This window comes from Canis lupus, chromosome 14, assembly GCF_048164855.1.
Source record: "Canis lupus baileyi chromosome 14, mCanLup2.hap1, whole genome shotgun sequence".
In the NCBI taxonomy this organism is placed as follows: domain Eukaryota; kingdom Metazoa; phylum Chordata; class Mammalia; order Carnivora; family Canidae; genus Canis; species Canis lupus.
The window spans coordinates 55,740,075-55,764,122 of NC_132851.1; the positions used below are offsets into that span (position 1 = coordinate 55,740,075).

At 35.2% G+C, this 24,048-nt stretch overlaps 1 pseudogene; it reads left to right on the forward strand.

The window, feature by feature from the left end:
- The first annotated feature begins 18,674 nt into the window (after nucleotides 1-18,674).
- LOC140603497 (large ribosomal subunit protein uL4-like) lies at nucleotides 18,675-19,934 on the forward strand (annotated as a pseudogene).
- Nucleotides 19,935-24,048: the final 4,114 nt, after the last annotated feature.

Genomic DNA, 24,048 nt, shown 5'->3' on the forward strand with positions numbered 1-24,048 from the left:
AGTGTTATATGTAAGTGATGAATCACTGAATTCTGCTCCTGAAACCAATATTACACTATATGCTAATTAACTAGAATTTAAATAAAAATTTGAAAAAAGTCATCCTTGGTACTTAGATGAGGACATCTCTACAAAAGGAGATTTCCTTTATAAATGTAAATTTCCTTTTATTTATTTATTATTTTTTTAAAATTTTTATTTATTTATGATAGTCACACAGAGAGAGAGAGAGAGGCAGAGACACAGGCAGAGGGAGAAGCAGGCTCCATGCACCGGGAGCCCGACGTGGGATTCGATCCCGGGTCTCCAGGATCGCACCCTGGGCCAAAGGCAGGCGCTAAACCGCAGTGCCACACAGGGATCCCGTAAATTTCCTTTTAAAAGGATAACTTCTAAAAAAAAAAAAAAAAAAAAAAAAAAAAAAAAGGATAACTTCTACTTGTTTCCAGAGCTTCTCTTGTGTCTGCCGTTTCTCAACGTGATCAGCTCAAAATCAGACTTATGCCAAGAAGGCATATTTGGGGTTGGTATATTCTGCTATTATTCATAGAATATAAGAATAATTTGATTATACAGGTATGTGGGTGAGGATAATCTTAGAAGAAAATTTAAATTGCATTGTATATCTTAATTTTGTTAATTTTATATATCTTTCAGAATATACAGAAAAGTGTATAAACATGTTAGGCATTTACCTTTTACAAATACTTTTCCCTCCTCAATTTTATTTTTATGCTACAATCAGCTTTTTGAAGCATGTAGGTTTATTTCTCAGAGTCCCCCAAATTATATGTATTTCAGGCCCTATAAAACTTCTATCAACCCCTGATACTTAGCAATAATAATTTTAAAGATATATTTGGTTAAATAAACATGAACTCTTAGTCAATTAACCAGAAATAAGTTACAATTGTATTTTTGGCATAGTTTTCTATCAAGCCTGTGATAATGATCCTGTAAGTATTAATTGGCTCATAAATGACAAAAGAGGTCATCAAAGAAGCAAGAAGGTTAGTTACTAGGAACATGAGATAAATAGGGGAAAAAAGGCATAAATATGGCAGTGTTATGAATATCACATGGGGAATAAGAATGTATATGAAACTTGCTACATATTGTATGAAAAAAAATCTTAGCATAGGAAAAACACATTAATATCTATAACATCATAACTCATACCTCATCTTATTTGAAAAAATTGACTTTCATATGTTTTATAATTGTTCATCAATACTCAAAGCTCAGTTCATCAATATTCAAAGGTCTTTGAAATAACAGATTTGTTAACAGAAATTCTCTCATATTCATAATAGTGTTTCAATAGACTATTTCAATAATAAAAACATTGTAAAATTGGTCAATAATCATTTTTCCCTAGATATAGTATGATAGCATGTACAATTTAATATATTGGTAAACATGTCAGATTCCAAAATGAGACCAATATAATGCCAAGATTTTTTATCTTAATAATTTTTATTTCCAAATACTGTGGTTTTTTATTAACATGATGTCTGGAAAAATGAATCTGCATCTACAGAAATCATTCTCTCACCTGGCAATGCCTCCCTATAATAGGTCCCTTTCCTTCAAATTCCACTTCTTCAAAAAAGGCACCTTTACTGACCCTCTTTAACATTCTTTCCACTAAAATATTGTTTTGCAAATACTCTTTATCAATTATCCATGCTTATATCTAAATTCTTCAGTTTTTTCAGGTCTAATCTCTCCAGTTTGCTTTTAATTTCCATCAAGACAGGAACTGTGTCTTTTGACTTCTTGGTATTGCTCACAGTAATATGTAAGTAATTAAGATTTAATGTAATTGAGTTTAATTTAATTTGATGTAGATTCCAATGGATTTTTTTCCTGATTAGATGGTGTGAAATTTTTATTCATTAAAAATATTGCAATTACTATTAATTTCAGCCCTTTTCACTTATCCAAAGGATGAGCTAAGACTTAAGTTATATTTTTCAATCTTGAGATAAATTTCCTACACTCTTCACCTAATCACTTTTTTATTCACCTTCTATAAATCCCAGCCATAAAATAAAACATGCAATTGTTTCAGCTCAGATTTACTATAAATCCTTGTTCAATAAGGTACCATGTATTTATATATTCATGAAAAATGTAACACTAGACATAGGAGAAGGGGCATATTAATAAATTTTTAACTACATCATTCAAGGAAGAGATGACAATGTATCAGGCCAGATTTTGGTCTTGGATGGGGTGGGGGTGGGGGTTAAATTATGGATTGGGCAGAGTGCTCTGATTCCTAGTGTCCTGCCCCTTCCCCTTTCCTCTCATAATTTGACCACTCTCTTTCAAATTTTAATATATATGTTTAAATTTTATGTGATTGGTCCATTGAGCTGTTTAAATTCAGTAACTTAAAAACATGAAGCAGTTTTATTTTTCTTCTATCATTGCTTTTAACTGTGCTCTCACAAATCTCTACTTCTGGTTCCTTAAGCAATATCGGAGAGAGATTCTCTAATTCCAGTCATCATCCTCACTTATTAAAGCCAGTCTAGTTAGAAAACTGGGCCTTAAACTCATTTATGTATTTATTTATTATTTTATTTATTTGAGAGAGAAAGAGAGAAATCACAAGTGAGGGTAGGGGGAAAGGGCAGAGGGAGAGGGAGAAGTAGATTCTCAGCTGAGCAGAGAGACCAATGCTGGGCTGGATCCCAAGACCCTAAGATCATGACCTTAGTGGAAGGCAGACACTTAACTGGCTGACCCAGCCAGGACCTTCACCTCAAACTCCATTCAAATCTCCCCTTCTCCCTTCTCCTTTTCACTCTTCTCTCTTCTCTCCTTTCATCTCCTCTCCTCTCTTCTCCTCTTCTTTTTTCTCTTCTCCTCTCCTCTTCCCTCCCCTCCCCTCCTCAGAACAGACTAGATTTCTGGTTCTAAGACCTGGTGCCAGCACTGAAAAATGTGGTTTGGCTCCAGGATACATCCTCCACCACTCTCTTCCAGGTCTGGGATATTATTTGTCAGGAATTGGGAGTAAAGCTTAGGGAACAAGACATATCTTATTATCTAAGTGGGAAATGATGAAATCCTCTTCTGTTAAATATAGAGCTTCTCAGGATAGGCAACCTAATAGGTTGAATAGTGGTCTCAAAAAGATATATCCAAGTCCTAACCCCTGATATCTGTGAATGTGATCATATTTGGAAATAAGGTCTTTGCAGATGTAATTAGTTGAAGCATCTCAAGATGAGATTCTCTTGCACTTGTAGCAGTCTTTAGATCCAAGATGAGTGTCCTAATGAAAGAAAGAAAGAAAAAAAAAAAACAGAGAAAACAGAGACATACAGAGAGGAAGGCCACGTGAAGATAGAGACAGAGGTTGGAGTCTCCTATCTGCAAGCCAAGGAACATCAAGAATTGCTGGCGGTCACCAGGAATGATTCCCTCAGATCTTTGAGAAGAAATCAATACTTCAGACACCTTGATTTTGGTTGTTTGGACTCCAGAACCATGTGGTAATAAATTAATGTTGGTTTGAGCCATCTCATTTGTGGCTCTCATTTATTATGACAACTTTAGGAAACAAATACAGACTTATTCTTGATGCCTCTGTGGCAGACATCCAATATTTGCTCTGTTGGGTTGCATATGTGAGTTATTAAGAGAATGCTTGGGAATCTCCCCACTCTAATTTTTCTGATTTGGAATGTGAGCCTTCATTAAGCTCAACTTCCCTTTCTCCTCTTAACTCCTATAGCAAGCAGTCCACCAAAACTCTGTGTTGCTGTCATCCTTTTGCCTTGAGGTTGGTCTTTATATGTGGTATACTGGCAAGGTAGCCGAGACTTTATGTTTCATTTCCCCAAACTCTGAGAAGTCCACATATTCTTAATACACCAAATACTGAAGATAGATCCTCTACTCCTTCTGCTTCCACACTCCTCTAATTTTCTTGTCCTTCTATGAATAGTCTACTGCCTAGCTGATAACTGACTTAGAAAATTCTATGCCAGGATCCTTTTTCTTGCAGAAAAATCACAGAATATCTAAGAATATCACATGGTTATAGATTTTTTGAGTAGCATCACTCCTTTCCCTGTGGGAAGAGAGATTAATAATTTTTCTCAGAGAGCTTACAGTTTCTGCAAGGAACACAACCTAATATCTTTCTTTTTAACTCTATTTCTTTTTTTACTCTTAGATTGAGAAAGATGATAGAATAGTAGCTGGTGGCAAAGTTAAGGCTGCTTCTCCAACACCATCATTTGCTCAGGATTGAAGAAGAGGGCTGTGTCTGCCTTCAGTTGTTGACCAGATCTCCTAAAAATGTTGGGTAGTCAGTGCCTTTTTGTCTTCAACTTTGGACATTGACCACTGATCTGTGGGCCTTTAGAGCATTTCACCTAATGACCAGTTACAGATGTTTTCCATGAAATCCCTCCACTTGTTATTGTCACATTTGTGGGTTTGGAACTTTAAGGTGAAAAAGCAATTAGCAAGATTTGATTTCCTATTTATTTCATGTCCAACTCCCTCTTCAATTTCATTTATTTATTTATTTATTTATTTATTTATTTATTTATTTATTTAGTGTGTGTGTGTGTGTGTGTGTGTGTGTGTGTGTGTGAATGTCCTATGTGTCATTTGGAAATCATGTGGGACAAAGGACAATTGAATATATAACATTTCTGGTCCTTTCTCACTAAAATGACAGGTATTTCTTACTCATATGATTTTAGGAGCTAGAAGGGAAAGTAAATGCATAAAGCAGCCATTGTGGATGGCTAAGGGTTTCAGTACCTACCTGAGGTATTCATATCATTTGTCAAACTGATTTTAGCAAGTCTTCTTGAAGTCACTTGTTAATCTCTTCTAGATGGCCTTTAATGTTCATTCCATATTTAACTTTCCATACATCCATTCTCTATACCATTTAGACAATATTTGAGGCCTTCTTTTCCCCCCATAATGATTGGAAGTGGGTGCTATTTGCCTTTTAGAGAGACAGGACAAGTCCTTTCTTTGTCCTTTGTCCCACATGATTTTCAAATGACACGTAGGGCATTCACACATGAAAAAATACTAAAATCTACTTGAATAGAAATTCAAGTCTGCTTTTATATACCGATATATACATAGATAGTTTTTTGCATAATTTCAAAGAGAATTTTTCCAGAAATACAAATTACTGTATATTGAGGGATTATTGCACTTAATATTTTGTTTAAAATTTTAGCCAGCATTACCTAGTACCAGCCACTGTTCCCAAAAAATCATTTTACTAATAGCAAGTTGTTCATAAAATTTGAGTCCTTAATGCTTTACATGTGAGTCAGACATTTGTAGTTTCATATTTATGTGATTATACAGATAGAGACCAGCACCTATTTCATGAAATCTTCTTGGTTAGTTGTGCTTAAGAATATACATACTGAACTCAGACTTTTTCCTAATAAGTTTATTTATAATTAAATTGCAGATTGGGCAATATATATTTAAACAGCTATGCATAACTAGATTTTCATATCTATGATCTTCATTTCTTGGTGTTAAAACATATAATACAAAACACTTGCTTATAAAAAGGCAATGTTGGTTTGATAGCATTGATTTATGCCCACTTCCAGAGAGTATGAAATCCCAAAGGTCATCTAAATTCCAAAGAACGTAAGTATGTACATATAAGGATCTTTATTTAAATGTATATACCTGGGGATCCCTGGGTGGCTCAGTGGTTAAGCGCCTGCCTTCTGCCCGAGGCGTATCCTGGAGTCCCAGGATCAAGTCCCAGGTCAGGCTCCCTGCATGGAGCCTGCTTCTCCCTGTGCCTGTGTCTCTGCCTCTCTCTCTCTCTCTCAATCTCTCTCTCTCTCTGCCTCCATGTCTCTCATGAATAAATAAATAAAATCTTCTAAAAAATGTATATACCTGTTAATGTCCTTTACCATGCCATTGTCCCTGGACTATGACATTCTGTTTCTGAGCACCAGGGGCCTAAGATAATCTGATCTGACTTGTAGCATAGTCAAAACTTCAACCTGACACCAATGTCAAGAAAACCTATTCATTTGATGGTCTCCAGACTAGATACAGTTTTTCATTCTAGATTTAATGTAGAGAAGTACAACTTCCTAAATATTGTCTGTGGTTATTTTTAGATATATACAAAATTATTTTTTTGCTATAATTAAAGTTTTTATGAGGCTTAGGAGATTTTAAAATTCAAACTAATAAACTGGATAAACTCAGTGTTAAAAGGCAAAGCATTTTCAGCATTATAAAGAATATATATAATTTAATTTTCAAATGTTTTATTTTTCTAATTGAATCTCTAATTAGTGAGCACATGCTGAAAAAGGTGAAAGTATTAATGAGATATTCATAGATGTTTCACAGAATGAGGTCAAATATTATCTGATATATATATGTGTGTGTATATATATATACACACACACACATACACACACTTTTGCATATGTTATAGAGAAAATTCTCATTATGCAAGATAATTAAGTGTCACTTGTCATAAAATTTTCCGAAGAGATTATAGAAGGCATAAAATCACAGGAAGCCAATTATCTGATATTTCCCCTTTTAGTTATTTATCCCTTTTGTCTGTAGATGGGTCTTCCTATTTGCTCATTTCTAAAGGCTTCTTTAATAAAAACTGAAAAATAAGAAAGTAAGACAGCAATTTTTACTAAAAATTTGAACTAAAAGTTTCCTTATTTTACAAATATGTGATGGGCATCAAATATATTCAAGAGGCAGTATAAATGTGACGGAGAAAGAGTGTGGGATAGGATTACACCTGTCTTTTCTCCCCATTATTCTGCAATTAAAGAGATTGTTAATTTATATTTTCTTTAAAAATTTTACATTTTTCACTTAGTTACATTTAGTGAATTGGGCAGCAAAAATAAAGTGATTTTTAGGATAGGTACTTCTGTATCTTCTTTCTCCCTAGTTTGTATTTTCATATTACTTTTGTTTTCTCCATAGAGTTTTACAGTTTTATATATATTATATATATACTTTTAGATATATTGAATAGCTAAATTTGGAGATTGAAATAAAACCTAGGTTGACACTATAGATGGGCAAGAGTACAATCCAGAAGGAATACCTTTATATTGTTGTTCATAAATGTTTCTATTTTGGACTCTAATTATTAAGGGGATCCACTAACAGAAGTTAGTTTGGCAAAGGACATAACCATAGTGTTATATAACACACAAATTGTTCCTCAAGGTAGCAACCTGACTTAAAGGAACAAATAACTGTCATGTCCCTGAGGGGTGCTTAGCCTATAGTTCATGGCTGAAATTGTATGCAATATTTTAAGCCTCTGTGTGTGTGTGTGTGTGTGTGTGTGTATGTGTGAGTGATTTTTTTTGGGGGTGGGGGGTTAGTATATGGCCTATTAGATATCAAATTCTAAAATCTGACAGTCTATAACTCCCAAAACCATTAATTCTCCCGAAATCCCAGCTTTCTGCCTCTATATAATTCCACAGGAAAAGATTTAATTTCCTCTTCATTTTAAATGTTTCACTGAATAAATGAATTATCCTGCCTTTTAACTGATGGAGGCAATACATTACTTTGGTGATTAAAATCCCTTAACACTATTGGCTTTGACAGGCTCTGCTCAAATACAGACTAGTCCCACTTCATTTCCAAGCCATTCAACACCATCCAAGTGACATTCCTGAAAGCTGTACATTTCATTTGTGCATTCTAATGATTTAATTTAGTAAGTTTAATAAGCTTATCTCCAGTCAAAGATAACATGACATTTATATGACTCTAGGGTGTGATAGGATTGGATTCTTCCTGCTTCAGTTTTAAACTAGACTCTATTTTGATAATATCAAATACCAAAGTGAGTATGAGAAATATTTACCCATGGAGGTTTTAAAAGAAACTGAGTAAGAACATACTCTTACTTTTTGAACACCTTCATGTACATAGAAAATATACAATATGATCATGGCTTTAAGAGAGGATTGTATGAAAGGGATTAGTAAAGAGACTTCTTTGGAGAGAGTTGCCTGTTGACTCTTCCATTCTCTTTTGAGGGAGACGAATTCAATCCCTAACTTGAAGAGAGTGAGCTTCTATGCTTGCAGCTGAAGACCTTTAAAATAATCAGGAAATTTTGATTACTAATACCTGACCACAACAAAGGAAGTGAAAGCAGAATGTGTGCTGAGGTCTTTCCTGACCAGAAGATCAAGAGGAAGACAGAAGTTCTGACTAAAAGCTTTGGTGGCTGCATTGGGATCAGCTCACCCTCTTCAGGCTTGACAAGGAAAGGGGGTGTGTGATTTTCTGGGGAACCAGATGTGGGCCATGCTATGAGAGTTATGTTTTGTTTTTGTTGTTTAGTTTTTGTTTTCATTTTTTGGCAGGGGGGCTTATCTATCCGGGAGCTCAGCAGCGGTGAGGGCTGGAAGTGTCCTCATCATGCTCTGGGATGAGGAAAGGGTCACAAGAGTTCACACATAGTAGAGACAGATCAAACCAGGACAAGGGAATTTCAGGCAAGAGGCCCAGCAGAGAACCATCCCAAAGCTCATAAAATCAAGATCACGAGAGTCAGCTTTAATCATCTGCTAGGGGGCACCAATGGTACCTATGTTCACCCATCTACTCTGCCCGGATAGCACAAAGCCTCCCAGGGAAGTAAACCTGGCAAGGAACCAAATAGCAGCTTGCAAATTAAAGGAAGAAAAGAGCCAGCAGTTGATAGCAGAAGCACGAGGCACCACCCCATTCCACCTTCCTTGAACTTCTATCTAGCTGGGGGGAAGGAAGAGATTTAAAGCTACATCAAGATTGAAATGTTTTGAATATCTTACATGGATATTCTAATTACTGAACTGAAATGTTATTTGCAGTTAAAACAATCATATTATGATCTCTTTAAGAACGTGCAAAAAAAAGTCTCAGGGTCTGCCTAAGGTTCCATCCAGGATTGCACAAAGATGGTCTGTATTAAAGAAAGTCTAAAGGGGTGATGGGAGAGTGAAAGAAGCTTGGTTTGTTCATACTTCAAGTCCTGCTTGTTCATCATACAAGTTAGGCTGCTTAAATAGAATCCAAGCAATTGGATTGATATTGATAACTGGCTCATTTTTGTAATGCAACATATTATTTTTTTATAGTGCCATAGATGAATCTAATAGTATTTAGCTGTCAATGGAAACATTTCCATTTCCCTCATTTCCAGTATTAAAAGATTAAATCATACATGCTTAGTATTTCCTGTGTGTGCCATACTAGTTCACGTGATGGTATAGTTCATTTTGAAACTTAGGGATTTTCAGAAGGATTTCGGTCTCCCACTTATGTTCCTTGGGTTCTGTGATCCAGGGTCTATTCACTGCTGCATCCCCCTCATCTCCTATTGGAGATGAGAAATCTGGGTTTTAGAGACAGACTGTCTGGAAGTCACAATGTGAAATTGCCTTCTAAACGAATTCAGCTAAATCACATTTAATATCAAATTTTAGTGACTTTCTCACGACTGTTTATCAGCTCTCTCAACTCCCAAATGACTCTTTAATTAATTGTTCCTCTGTTAGTGGCTCATTTTCTGTCAAGACCCTTTCCTTAGAGCACTGTTTTAACCCATATGGCAGAAAGACTGTCTGAGATTCCACTATTATTAAATGTAGCCTGGTAACATTTAAGTACGTTACCTTGATGATGCTGACATCACTCAGGTACTTGGCCTACAAGGAACTAGCACAATTTCACTTATTTCATTTTAATGGGTCCCCTTGGCTTTGAGGCTATAAACTAAAATACCATTGCAGTCTCCTCTAGCAATCTCAAACTTAATTATTCCACTCCAGGAAGCTGTCTGATGGCCCTATAGAGACCTACTTTTGTACTAAAATGCAATCCCTTATTGTGTGACAAAATTACCTTTGTTTCATGTTCTTTTAAAAATTTATTTACAAACAGCATGGAGAAAGCATTTGTCAGCACAAGTTAATAGGTGATTACCACAAATTTGATTCAACAATTTAGATAGACATTTTTTAGGTTTTCTGTTATTCTTTCCTATGTAATCATGACTTCTTAAATACTATTCCAAGTGCTGGGCATTGTGGGTAATGTGATGTAAATTGCCAGGATAGCTGACTCAAGTCTTTTCTGCTACTAAGTTTTGATAAATTTATTAAATTTCATACCCTAGATGACACATCTTATATGCCCATCTCAACCAATATCTTTTTTGCTGCTTTGAGCAAATTTAGTTTTATAAACTCAAATTTCTAAGTGATTTTGCAGAAAGAAGAGAGAGATACATTGCAAGAGAAAGAGCCAGAGAGATCAGAAATTGACAAGTGTGATCATTTGCAATACAGTAATCTATGAAAATGATCAATGATATATTTGGTGAGCAATTAGAATTTTCTTTTTTAATTTCAGAATATTTTTACAGTTTGGATAATAACTAAGGAAAATTCAATTCTGTTCATAGTCAAAGGAAAGTTGAATTGAGAGCCAGAAATTATATACAAGGGAAGTATTTGGGCTCTATTCATCACTTGGTCTACGGGGATATAGGAGGAAACTTATTTCTTGCTTCCATCTCGTATTCTTTAAAGACAAAGGGACAGCCCATCCATGTGCTGTGTTTCCTATCAATAACATTTTCTTTCTCTTTCTAGTTTTTTGGGCTTTGAAAGAAATGGTGGGGTGAAAGAGAAAGAAGTGAGAGAGACTGGTTCATTATACTTTATGTGTGCGGGTCGTTTTTAATTTGGTTCTTTTCAGCCTAATGCTCTCATCTGTGCAAGAAATTAAATGCATGAGAATTAATATGTTCAAGTCAATAGGTGAAGCAGTAAAATAAAACTGAAGAGAAAAGGCCCCCATCATGCTCACACTTTATAGACATTTAATTCCCTGTGTGGATGGGATGTTTGCTTATCAGAATCAGAGCTTCGCACAAAACAAAAATTAGATTTTCTTCATTTTGAGTTTGCAATCCTACTTCATTTAACAACTGTGGAATCAAGGGGGGAAAAAAACCTCAGATGTGGAAACAGACAATACTTGGAAAAAGAGCCAGAATGAAGCTGAATTCTGTTTGTTTATTTTGGGTTTGGGAGAATGTGAAAAAAAAAGAGATTGAATTTACACACACAAAAACCACAAACACTTTTTTCTAAAACTCATTTTAGTTTATCCTCCCTGAACAAACTGACAATATTTAGTGAAGCTCTGTCTTAGTCCCAGCAACCACTTTTAAATTATAGGACGGTCAGGGGAGGATTGGTGAGCACATCAATGATTGACAAGCCACTGCAGACACAGCAGGCAGATGAAGGTTTCACGTAATCTTTTGTCTCAAAATGAAAGGATCCCCATAAAATGAGTTACTATACTTTACAGACACAGTGACAAACAAATAGGTGTTCTAGATGTTACTTGATTAGTTTTAGAGATAAACAAAAACTAAGATTAAGATCACATAGAGAAATGCCAGTTTAGTCTCCCTAAGATCTAATATCAAAAGTTTTATTATTGATGGCTTAATATACTAAAACATAAAACACTATATATTGTTACTGCATAACTGAAGCATATAATTCCTATTCAAAAAGAACAAATAGGATAAACTGAGACCAACGTCTTAAAATCATTTGAAAGTGTTTAGAAAGTGATATAAAACTACAGCTTTGGTTCTCATTTTGATCATAATAAATTTCATTCTTTTACTTCCCCTTCGAAGAGGTTATTTTGGTTTTTTTGTTTTGTTTGTTTTCTAGATTTTATTTATTGATTTTTTATCTAGATTCCATACATACGTGATATCATACAGTATTTGTTTTCCTTTATCTGACTTACTCCATTTAACATAATACCCTCAAGGTCCACCCATGTTGTTGCAAATGGCAAGATTTCATTATTTCTTGTGGCTGAATAATAGTCTGTTGTATATATGTACCACATTTTAACCCATTCATCCACTGATGGACACTTAGGTAGCTTCGATTTCTTGGCTTTTGTGAATAATGCTGCAATGAACATGAAAATGCCAGTATCTCTTTGAGATCCTTTGGACATGTACTCAGGAGTAGGGTTGCTGGATCATATGGTAGTTCTTTTGTTAAAGAAAGGAAGAACTTCAGTACTATAGTGGCAGAAATCAGACATGCCCACCAGTATACAAGTTTCCCCTTTTCTCCACATTCTTGGCAATGTTTCTTATCCATTATCTTTTTCATAGTAGTCATTTTGACAGGTGTGAAGTGATTTTGTTGTGGTTTTGATTTGCATTTTCCTGATTAGTCCTGTTGAGCATTTTTTCATATATTTGTTGGCCATTTGTATGCCTTCTTTGGAAAAATGTCTATCCAGATCCTCTTTCCATTTTTAAATCATATATATATATATTTTTTTATTATTTTGCTATTGAGTTGTAGGTGTTCTTTATGTATTTTGGATGTTAACTCTTTATCAGATATATGATTTGCAACTGTCTTCTCCATTCCATAGGTTGCCATTTTATTTTGTTAATTGTTTCTTTTGTCAAGCAGAAGTTTTTCAGCTTGATGTAGTCTAACTTTATTTTTGCTTTCATTGCTTGTACTTTTGATGTATTCAAAAATCATTGCCAAAGTAGCTTTTCCTCTGTTTTTCTCTGAGAGTTTTATGGTTTCAGCTCTTATGTGTAAGTCTATTCTGAGTTAATTTTTATGAGCAGTGTATAATAAGCGTCCAATTTCATTCTTCTGCCTGTGATTACCAAGTTTTTTGCAACAATATTTAAGAGACTATCCTTTCCCCATGGATTATTCTTGGCTCCCTTTTCAAATATTAGTTGATTGTAAAGGCAATACTTTATTTCTGGACTCTTTTTCAGGATTGCTTTGGCTGTTTGAGGCCTTTTGTGATTCGTATGGATTTAAGGATTTTTTTTTATTTCCGTAAAAAATGCTTTTGGAATTTTGATAGAGATTGCATTAAATCTATAAATGGCCCTGGGAGGTATGGACATTTTAATTTCAATTAGATGATTGAAAATATTTGGAAAAATAATTCCAATGTCCTATTATATAAATTTGATTTTTGGAATTTGAACATATTTCCAGAAAACAGTATCTAAAAAATTGCAAGCAAGAGGAGCAATTTTCCAGAGGGTGTAGATAATAGGATGCAGAATATTGTCTTGGCCCTGTGGCTTTTCCATCTTCTACAGAGTGGATGAAGAAGAGCCATGTCAATTTGGTTGGTCACTGTGTTATCATTGGTATATTTCCTTTTAAAATTTCACAGGTTTTATTTGAATAGATGACATGCTTGCATATTTCTGCGATGGCCTAGTATGCTCACTTGGTTTACAAATACCCTGGGATGTTGGGCTTGAAGCTGCCAAAATACTCAGCAGCCACAAGACTTTTTTGGGGGTCTGTTTCAGCTGTGTATCTCAGGTGGGGTTGATGAGCATTATTTCTAGAACTGGATACTTTATTACCAATATATGGATAGTATTTCTTACTGCTTTCAGTGATATCCCTTAATCTAGGGATAATAAAACTCTTATTTCTTCCTTCTGAAGCCTTCAACACTTCAATTTGTGTGACCAGGAACCATCTTTTCTTTAAGAAGTGAGAGAAATTGCAAGTATATCTAAACAATTTTTGGGTGATGTAAACTGTGGAAACAGTTTTATTACTCAACACTTCTGAAATATGAAAATGAAATAAATAAAACAAAACAAAAAGGACCATGACATTGAATAGTTTTTAAAATAGAAGAATTAACTAAAGGCTGCAGGCTTTTGGTGGCTTTATATACTTAATATGCAGTTAATGGGAAAGAGAATGTAAGCAAAAGGCTTCATGCTTCATGCCAGGAAAATCACCTTATAAACATTGAATTACCTGTGGCTTGTCAATATACAGAATTTATCGTTACTTAACCTTACATTTGTTAAGAGACATCTATAGAACAGTTGTTTGGCTTTATTAACTTTTAATTTATAGTAAGATTTATTTTTACACACTCTAATGAAACTGAAAAGCAATTCATTATGCTTTATAATTACAAGATATTTTTTGCAGGAGAAAATGTCAAACCCTAAGCTTCAGAAAACTATAGAAAGGTAAAGAATCTTGAAAGATCGTTCTAAAATTAAGTTGATTATCAATGAAATGATTTAACTGATAGATCTAAATTTGAAGTTACTTGGGATACCTGGGTGACTCAGCAGTTGAGTGCCTGCCTTTGGCTCAAGGCGTGATCCTGTAGTCCCAGAATTGAGTCCTGCATCGGGCTCCCTGCATGGAACCTGCTTCTCCCTCTGCCTGTGTCTCTGCACCTCTCATGAATAAATAAATAAAATCTTAAAAAAAAAAATTGAGGTTGCTCTAAGCCTTTAATATAGATTTTAATAGTTTTATTGACCACATATTAATCTTTTAAAATAGCTTAAACACTTTTGAAAAATTCTGGTTCTCTCCACTATAATTTAGATTAAATATTAGATAAAGGGTAGATATAAAATGATAAATCCTTTAAGGGAAATACTCTTACTTCATATATGTTTTATATTTTCTAAAATAATCACAAATTCATATAGATTTTCAATATAATTTGACAATGTTTGGCATAACACTTGTTATATGATAATTATATCAGTCTGGATTCTGGGTTGCAAGCTATAAAAACAAGGTCTGGCTAACTTTTCAGAAAAATAATTTATTGGAAATGTATCAGACCATCACTCACAGACTGGATGGAAGACTGGTGAATCAGGCTCAGAAAATGGACAGGAAACAAGGAAGCATCAATATCATGATTCCTGCCACCGAACACATTGCAAAATTGTCTGGTCTGGTCTCCATGACCGAATACCGTTACTACCGAAAGTTGCCCTCTGAGAATATATTAAAAACCATGCCTTTATCTTTACAACCTAACTCAACATTCAATATTCTAGTTCAATTGACTGAAACTAAGTCAAGTGATTGTAGCCTTATATTCTATACATAGAATCAACTATGTATATAGTTGTAGTAGTTATGTTTTATAAAGTTTCCTTGAACACTGAATTAGTAAATACTAAGCATTGCACCTAGGGAAAAATACAAGACTACGTCCCTGTGATCTTTTGGTCACATTTTCATCAGCCAATCAACATATAACTTCTCTTTTTGTGTTTATCTTTAAAGACATCCTATTTAACATCCACTGTTGGTGCGTTAACATTGAACTTAGGGCCAGCAGTACTATAACTATAACTTATGCCTGAATGAAGCTGGTCTAACACATGTATTTTCTCCCTAAGGCACATTGCAGCCTTCCTGCCCTTAGGAACACTACATAGCACTTTGGCAATGCACTTAAGGGACATTTTTAAAAGCCAAACCACCAACAGAAAGCACAAAAAATGCAAAAAAAAAAAAAAAAAAGTGTGGTGCTGAATAAACTGTAATAAGGACACATTTACAGTATGAGAGCTAAAACAAGGAAGCAGTGTCGCCTCATTTAATTTCTGCTGGAAATGTGAGTGTCCGGCAGCTGAAATTTTTTGCTGCTCTGTGCATGAGTATAATTGCAAATGACAGCAAAAGTACCACGGATATTGATTTGGGGTTGCAAATAAATTTTGGCAAGTAGATAAATTCACAAATATGAAATCTGTGAACAAGGAAGATAGACTGCACAGATATATATATAATGTATATATATATATATATATATATATATATATATATAGAATTGACAAGTACTACTATGATTTGAAAACTGTTAAAGCATACACAGGCATATAAAACCTGAAGTCACAGTAATCTAAGTCAATGATCTAACTTACATAAAAATTCTATATTGGCATGGACACTTGTTAAAAGTGTTTAAATGTTTAAAATCTTTTTTTTTTTTAGGTTTATTTAATTGTTTGAAATAGAGAGCACAAGCAGGGAGGAGGAGCAGAGGAAGAGCGAGAGAGAATCCAGGCTGACTCTCCATTGAGCACAGAGCCTGACATGGGGCTCGATCTCATGGCCTGAGATCAAGAGTTGGTCACTTAACTGACTGAGCCACCCAGGTGCCTCATGTTTAAAATTCTTAATATATTTCTATTATTAGATAATTGTCATAATGTGGACAATTATATTTTTCCTATATTTAATTATCCAGGTTAAGTACTAGACCTTTGGAAACCTTTTTTCATCTATGAATTTGCTTATCATTTGTGGGTTTTAGTTTTGCTTCGGTATGTGAAAATTTCTTAACCATTATTAAAGTATTTAGTACAAAAAGCTAGTGCCCACATCCTGTATAATATTTTCAGTTTCTAAACTGCATTTAAAATTAATTATCTAATTGATTAATTGCTCTTCTTTGTTCAGGAATACTTCAATTTGAAATAAATTTTTTCTTTCGGTTACACATCTGATGAGTTGGATAGATCTCATCAGGTGACTTCCAAGGACTTGGCAAATTAAAGCTATTAAAACACAAATAAGTTAGCCTAACTCCTATCAATGTTCCCACCTGTTGTTTGTGGACACTAGTAGGAAGTTGGTATGGCTAAGTGCTTTCTGTTTTTTAATGTTTAATGTTTAAACCTTTCCAGGCTTCCCTTGGTTCACTGGCTCTTGACTTTTGGTTTATGTCAATGAAGATAATAATATGAAATGTAGCTTATGAAAAAATAGGGAGGAAGAGCCATCTGATTCCAAAACCATATTCCAGATGGAAAACTTTGCCAGCCTTAGGGTTAATGTCAGCATTATTGATACTTCTGGCAGAGGTGGGTAAGAAGGGTAGTGTTAGGACTGATTTGAGGCAAAGGCTTGAATTAAAGATTCATAAGTCTTTTATATCAACATAAGGTTGATAAGGAAGACAAAACCAAACCAACCGCAAGGAGTAGGGGGGATCTGTCAGACACCTCAGTTCTGGACTCCAAAGATACTCAACGGAAATGTTAGAAGGTACAATTCAACATCTAAGTAATAGGAGAATAAAGATGACTGATTCTAGAAATTGAAAGCTTCTTGGCCTCTGCCCCATTTTATACATATCCTAGAGTGGGTGGGCTCAGGTCATGAGATATCATTTTAAACAAAAAGAAGGTTGGAAGTTTGCAGTATAAGCCAGACATGCTAAAATAATATTTTGGAAATATTAGGTCTACAGTAAAGTCAGGTACAAGTATATAAATTTCTGAAGGAAAGAGAATTCAGTTCTTGGAAAACAACAGACAAAAATGGCAAAGACTTTAAGACCTACTATTCATATATTCATTTATTTGAAGTAAAAGCAAATTTCATGTCTAAAGTAAAAATACCAGAATTCATTGATTCTAAGATGCACTTTTTAAAACATTTTAATTTTTTTTAATTTATTTTTAAAGATTTTATTTATTTATTTTTTGAGAGAGAGAGCACAAGAGGAGCAGCAGGCAGAGGGAGAAGGAGAAGCAGGCTCCCAGCTAAGCAGGGAGCCTGATGTGGAGCTTAATCTCAGGACCTCAGTATCATGATGTGAATTGAAGGTAGGCGCTTCCCCGACTGAGCCATCGAGGTGCCCCTAAAATGTTTGTAATATCTCTGAAACCAACCTGGGGATATCTTACCATCAATGGTATCCTACAATTAAAATTGGATGATTTTTTTTTCATGAAACATAAAATAATGAGGTGAGACATGTTACAATTGGAGGTAACTTTGATCTGACTAAATATGGCAATATGTCTTAAATTTAGAAAAAAATATTCATTACTAAAAGTAAGATTGATAAACTATGCAAAATATACATGTAAAATAATTTTAACATAGCACTATATAATTTAAAACTAGAGATCAGTAGACCACTGATCCCTGAGATAGGTCAACTTCCTTTATTTTGTAAAAAATTCTTTTTTTTACGTTTATGTGTATTTTTCTCCCTAAGCAATCTTTAGTTTATATCAAATTCTAAGTTAGTATTCAAGAAGTGAAAAATGTCTTAAATGATTATAGATGACTAATTTTTAATAGTCGCAAATGACGACCCAAAAGATGATTGCATAATAGACACTTTCTAATTATCTCATCAAAAGAATTCATGTAACATTTTTTTTCTGCTTCTTCATGACTATCCTAATAATATCCCATAGCTAAACAAACGTAAGTTCATTTGTTTTTTAGTAGAGTCCTGCGTTTATATCCAGGAAGAAAAAGTAGAATGGACCCTCTACTATTAGAGTTCTTAAATGTATCACTGTATTACATTTTAGTGTCTAGATAGCTGTCGATTTTCATATTGACACTTTAAAAAATTAAGTATATTTCGAACTTTATAATTTTAGAATAATTTCTTTTAATTTCAAAACAATCTGTTCTTTTGGTAAAACACATGCAGTGGTAAGAAGAATGTCAACCAAAATTGAACTATAGTCACATTCTCATTTTAGAAAGAAAAGCAGAATTTTTTAAAAAGATGAATTTTTTAAAAAGGAAACTTAAAATAATAGATTTTGATTTTGAAGGGACAAAAAAGAAATACTTTTCATTTAAAACAAGAGGATAACATTTGAATTGTCCTTTGTCTATTGAAGACTCAGGAGAAAAAAGTGGTTTTCTCCAAAGAGTCAAGGCAAGAAGCAACATGGGAAAAGATGGCTTTAAAAGGGAAACAAGAGTCCCTCTCCTCTCCCCGTGATGGCATGTGCTCGTCCCTTGATATCTGTGTACTCCGAAGAGAGGGAATCATCTGGCAAAAATGTTACCTTGCCTGCTGTGTTTAAGGCTCCCATTTGACAGGATGTCGTGAACTTTGTTCACAGCAACTTGCACAAAAACGACAGCTAGCCATATGCTGTCAGTGAATCAGCAGGTTATCAAACCAGTGCTGAGTCTTGGGGTACAGGCAGAGCCAGGGGTCCAATGCCTAGAGTTCGAGGTGGGGTCCTCACCATTCTGGCCAGGGTGCTCTTGGAAATATGCGTCGTGGAGGCCATTGGCACCGCAGAGTGAACACAACACAAAAGTGATATGCCATCTGCTCTGCCCTGACTGCCTCAGCCTCACCAGCACTGGTCATGTCTAAAGGTCTCCGTGTTGAGAAGTTCCTGAGCTTCCTTTGGTGGTTGAAGATAAAGTTGAAGGCTACAAGAAGACCAAGGAGGAGGTTTTGCTTCTTAAGAAACTTAAAGCCTGGAATGATATCAAAAAGGTCTATGCCTCTCAGAGAATGAGAGCTGGCAAGGGCAAAATGAGAAACCATCATCCTATCCAGCGCAGGGGATCCTGCATCATCTACAATGAAGACAATGGTATCATCAAGGCCTTCAGAGACATCCCTGGAATCACTTTACTTAATGTAAGCAAACTGAACATTCTGAAACTTGCTCCTGGTGGGCATGTGGGACGTTTCTGCATTTGGACTGAAAGTGCTTTCTGCAAGTTAGATAATCTGTATGGCACTTGGCCTAAGGCTGCCTCCCTCAAGAGTAACTACAACCTTCCCATGCATAAGATGCTTAATACAGACCTTAGCAGAATCTTGAAAAGGCCAGGGATCCAAAGAGCCCTCCGAGCACCACGCAAGAGGATTCATCGTAGAGTCCTGAAGAAGAATCCACTGAAGAACCTAAGACTCATGTTGAAACTAAACCCGTAGCAAAGACCATGCGCTGGAACACCATTCTTCACCAGGCCAAGAATCACAAACTCCGGATGGATAAGGCAGCAGCGGCCTTAGAAGCCAAATCAGATGAGAGGGGGTTCCAGGCAAGAAGCCCATGGTAGGGAAGAAAAGAAAGAAGGCTGTTGGTGTGAAAAAGCCGAAGAAACCTTTGGTAGGAAAAAAGGCTGCAGCTACCAAGAAACCAGCAGCTGACAAGAAACCTGCAGAAAAGAAACCCACCACGGAAGAGAAGCAGCCCGCTGCCTAAAAACTTATATTTGTTTATTCCATAAAAGTCAGTCATTTTGGACAGCTAATTTTAAGTAAAGACCTGATCAAAGACAGTGAGAAACAAACAAAAAAATTAAAAAAATAATAAAATAAAAGGGAAACAAGAATGTGAGAAACTGAAGAACAAAGAATAGAAAGTAGAGATTCTTTGTAGCAGAGATGGCTAGGAATTTAGAAACGATAATGGCTGTCATTCAATATTTAATCTTTATTTTTTGTGCTGCAGTAATTATGCCCCAGTGTACCATGGATTTGGTAGATTTGCACAACAGCATTCTGTTAGTTGTACCTTGGGAAATGAAGTAGAAGCAGTCTGTCCTGCATGTGTGAGAATGCAGCCTTTGTAGGCAGACTTACTTCGGTTCAAATCTTGGCTCCAGCAACATAACTTCCTTCGGGCGATAACTACAACATCATTTACTTTAGCACCAAAATGGGGATAAAGTGTACTTTAATCCACAGAGCTGTATTCAGGATTAAATCAATCAGTTAGTCCATATAAAGTTCTTATACCACTGCTAGGTAAAAATTAAACAAATGTTTTGGGATGATATGACATATAGAAAACCCAAGCAACTTGGGGCAGCATTGGGTCTTACTGAATAATCAAAAATTGAGTCAGGATCCGGATTTAAAGTATCTGGGAAAGTCTATATATTCCTTCTTTGTGACTCTTTTGTATGGCATCTCAGGAAGGTTCAGAAATAGTGAGAGGAGGGATGGGACCTCCTCTCAAGTTTCATGGAATGGAAGCTTCAGTTAATTTTGTGAAGATACTAATGAAGGGCAACTCTGGAAGGCTGCAGGACTTGGGGATATTCTGGTTTTATACACAAAAAGAAAGTGAAATGTCCTAGTTATCTGTCTCTGCAAAATTCCCTTTGTTAATAATATGATGTACAGGGATCCCTGGGTGGCGCAGCGGTTTGGCGCCTGCCTTTGGCCCAGGGCGTGATCCTGGAGACCCGGGATCGAATCCCATGTCGGGCTCCCGGTGCATGGAGCCTGCTTCTCCCTCTGCCTGTGTCTCTGCCTCTCTCTCTCTCTCTCTCTGTGACTATCATAAATAAAAAAAATAATAATAATAATATGATGTACAGAATATTTTCTCCATAGTCATAATAACATTATTTTGCTCTTAAATGAAGAAAAATATGTGTTCAATAAACATTTTCATTTCCTTGAATTGACGAGCATGAAGCAATTCATTGTTTCCATTTTCATTGTTCTCAAGGAAAGGAGCTAAGCTGAAAATTGGGAGACACAGGTCTTCCAGCTTTAACTTGTGCTATCCTATGCAAATTACTTTATAGCTCAAGGATTCAATATCATCATATTTTAAATGAAAGTAGTTAGCTAAAATCATCTCCAAAGTGCTTTCCAAATCTAAAATTATATAATTTTAGATGTTCAATAGCAACTTGGTTGATTGAATTAGAACAAGTCACAAACAAGTCGTAATGTTAAAATTGATGATGTCGGTGGAAAACGAAGCAGGCAGATCTATCACATAATCTGGGGGGAAAATGAGAAAAAGGTTGGCCAGAGATTAGTAGACAAGGCATTGATTTCTGGAACTTTTTTTTCTTCCATCTCCTAATGTCTTTGCCTTAGTTATCCTTTCCCGCTTAGTCTGCAGTTGTAATATCTGGAAGTAGATGTTTTCTGAGAACAAGTAGCACCTAAAGAAAGTGAGTGATTTAACTATTGGGATTTAAATTGTCGGGTTTGTTTCTGACATTAAGACTGGAGCCACTTATGGAGTATCGTGGGAAACTAGTGTTGGGAGAGCCTATGGGAAATAACTGAAAAGGAGTTATAGAAACCCTGGTGGGTGGCAGGGTTGGCATGATGAGGACAGTTCACCAATGGAAGAGAAAGCTAAAAGACAAGTCTGAAAACTCTTGAGTTTTAGAATTTCCCTAAAAGCTAGTTCTCAATCAGAGTTCCTAAGGAAACTGAGTTAATTCAAAATGTAGATGCTCTAGCCTGAGATGCTTTGAATTTATTTATTCAGCTCAAGGCATTTGCTCTCTATATATGTTATTTTAGGATTATGATGCCAGATGTTTCTTGTGCAGGATACTGGCAATGAAATTCTTCACATATTTACCTTTCGATTTTTATCTGGGAGGCTTTGACTGAATGTCATATGACTGAAATTAAAATAAATAAGCAATCTAACTTTTCAAAGTTAAAATTGAATAACTCTTCTCACATAGATATACTTATCAAACTTAATATCATTGATAGTAGGCAGTTTTCTCAATTTTTGTTGATTCTATCTTGCCTGCAATCATACCCTGTGAAATAAAATTAAAAATATATAATTACAGTCCTCTTGGTAGCCTGTTGACTATTTTGAGTTAAAAAAGCATTCTGTGCTGGCAGCAGAAACACAGCAACAGCGGTCTAATTTCCTCTAATCCACTAGGTGCCTGCTTAATTACAACCTTCCATTTACTAGCTCTTTGGCTGGATTCCATCTTTGCTTGTATATTTTTTTCATTCAGTTTATCATCCATTTCTATTTCATCGAGTAACATATAATACAGATTGTGCCTGTTTTGCTCCCTGGCTTGGACACATTCAGTGAAGCCATTTCTATATTTTGTTGTAAAATTGATTTTGACTCCGAGAAGAAAGACATTTATAATGAAGCTTAGTCTTTAAAAGTTTTTTTATTTTATTTTAAAAGGATTTTTATTTATTTATTTGAGAAAGAGAGACAGAGATAGCAAGAGAGGGCTAGCAGGAAGGAGAAGGAGAAGCAGGGTCCCTGCTGAGCAGGGAGTCTGACACGGGGCTCAGTCCCAGGACCCCGAGATCATGATCTGAGGCTGAAGGCAGATGCTTAACTGACTGAGCTGCCCAGGCACCCCAAAAGTTTTTTCTTTTATTTTAAATGTCAGAATATTATGGGAAATAACAGAAGAGTTTAAAAATATTTTCACCTGTGAAATTGATGAGGAAGGTGGCAGAATCAGGGAAGAAAATGAACAGATGTCAGTGAAAGAGTTTTGTTGCCATATAATATATTTTGTTAATTATTTCTAATGAAAGAACTCTTAGAACTAGTCTTCAAAATATTTCTATTGTGTATTTATACAGATCATATACTTCTTCAAACCAACCAAATACTGAATGAAGTCAGTAAATGAAAATTCAATAATTCAATATGTAATTATTATTTATAAGTACTTAATGATCATATGGATTTAATTATATGCATATAAAATATACAAAGGTTTTTTTACATATAAAATATTTTTGGTGATAAAATTGTACATGATATACAATAGAATTCAATAGAATAAAGGGTCTAGTTTATAGCGAATTTATTCAACTTACATGTACTATCCATGAAGGCAGGGAAATTGGCTAATCTTGTCAGCACCATATTTTTGACACTGGTACTAAATAAAATGCCTGGCACAAAGTAAATTCTCAATTATATTTGCCATATAGAGATATAAAAATGTAAGTGATTTCTTTCCTACGGCAGGTAAAAAGATACAAACATTTTTAGAATTAACAATATTACACTGAAGACGTACATAATGAAGTTTGGCCAAATGCAGAATGGTTTTAACCTTGTGAAGGCTGTTATCAGCCATTACGAGAAGACAAATTCAGGAAGGTAAAGAGATGCAGAGACAAGGAAAAGTCCATCCAGAAGTTTAGAATACAAATGTTAGTTTTTTATTTTATTTTATTTTTTAGGTTTTTTTCCTAATTAGATTAAGAACGGTTTAAAATATAAATGTTAGGGGTTTTTTAGGTCAAAAATAAAGGATGACTAGGATGCAGGAGGAGGGATGGTGAATGGAAAGGGGAACAAAAGATTACTTTAGGATGATGAATGCATTCTAGATCTTGATGGTGGTAGCGGTTACGTGCCTGTTTACATTTGCCAAAATTCATAGGACTCTGCACTTAAGGAGCATCTGGGTGGCTCAGTCAGTTAAGCGTCTGCCTTTAGCTCAGGTCAAGATCCCAGAGTCCTGGATCAAGCCCTGCCTCTTGCCTCAGGCTTCCTAATTAGCAGAGAGTCTGCTTCTCCCTCTCCCATCTGCCCCTCTCTGCTGCTTCTGCTCTTTCCCTCTCTCTCAAATA